Below are 1589 nucleotides of genomic sequence, written 5' to 3'. Positions count from 1 at the left end.
ATATAGCCAATGAAGAAAAACAACGGAGATAGTGAAGACAATGCAAAGTTAAAGAAATTGAACAACTGAACAAATTCAAAACTGAGGAAAAACTCAAATTGAAGATTTTCAACTTTTGGTGGTGGCGTGACCCACCGTATAAGAATGATGATTTCAGACACCGCGTACAATTGTCGTAGGGCTCTGAGAATCAAATTCTTCGTTAATTTCTTCACACTTAGAGTGTTATTCTTCATTGATTTGAAGAAAAACTTTTCTTCATGTGTTGCACATCTAAGTCATCAATTTTGCATAAGTGTTAGGATGAGTGTCCTTTTCAAAGAACATTCGAAGATTCTAAGATATTTAGCTCACACCGCAACTTGCTAAATCTCTTCTCATCCAAGGGCTTTGTGAAGATATCGGCTAGCTGTTCTTCAGTCTTCACATGCTCAATAGAAATGTCGCCCTTCAACACATGATCGCGAAGAAAATGATGACGAATCTGAATGTGCTTTGTCTTCGAGTGCTGAACTGGGTTATGAGCAATCTTGATGGCGCTCTCATTCTCACAGTAGAGAGGCACATTCTTCACGTTGACGCCGTAGTCCTTGAGAGTTTGCTTCATCCATAGCAATTGAGCACAGCAAGAACCAGCAACAATGTACTCAGGTTCAGCAGTAGACAGTGATACGCAGTTCTGTTTCTTCGAGGAACAACAGACCAAAGATCTTCCGAGGAAATGGCATGTGCCAGATGTTGACTTGCGGTCCACACGATCACCAGCATAGTCAGAGTCTGAATATCCAACGAGATCAAAACCGAGCCCTTGGGGTACCATAATCCAAGTGTTGGTGTGTGAGCTAGATATCGAAGAATATGCTTCACAGCCTTATGGTGTGATTCCTTCGGTGTAGCTTGAAATCGGGCACACATGCAAACACTATGCATAATAACTGGCCTAGATGCACATAAGTACAATAAAGAACCAATCATGGAGCGGTATACCTTTTGATCGAAGTCAATACCATTTTAATCAGTGCATAGATGGCCATTTGCGGGCATAGGAATTTTGACGCCTTTGCAATCTTGCATGCCGAATTTCCTCAATACGTCCTTGAGGTATTTCTCCTGAGATACGAAAATGCCATTGCGCTATTGATGAATTTGAAGACCTAAGAAGAATTTCAATTCTCCCATCATAGACATTTCATATTCCTCTCTCATCATATAACCAAATTCGTCAGTGTAACGTTGGTCAGTATAGCCAAAGATAATATCATCAACATATATTTGGCACACAAACAATTCACCATCATAGGATTTAGTGAAAAGGGTAGGATCAAGTGAACCGGGTTTGAAGCCTTTCTTCATTAGGAATTCCTTCAAAGTATCATACCACGCCCGAGGGGCCTGCTTGAGGCCATAGAGGGCCTTATTGAGTCTGAAGACTTTGTCAGGATGCTTTGGATCTTCAAAACCTGGGGGTTGAGAAACATATACTTCTTCCTCAAGCTTACCATTGAGGAATGCACTTTTCACATCCATTTGATATAGAGTGATATCATGATGGTTAGCATAAGCAAGTAATATGCGAATAGCCTCAAGTC

The sequence above is a fragment of the Triticum aestivum genome, chromosome 4D (assembly GCF_018294505.1).
Source record: "Triticum aestivum cultivar Chinese Spring chromosome 4D, IWGSC CS RefSeq v2.1, whole genome shotgun sequence".
NCBI lineage: Eukaryota > Viridiplantae > Streptophyta > Magnoliopsida > Poales > Poaceae > Triticum > Triticum aestivum.
The sequence above is the reverse complement of the archived record's forward strand: the minus strand, read 5'-3'. Positions refer to the sequence as shown.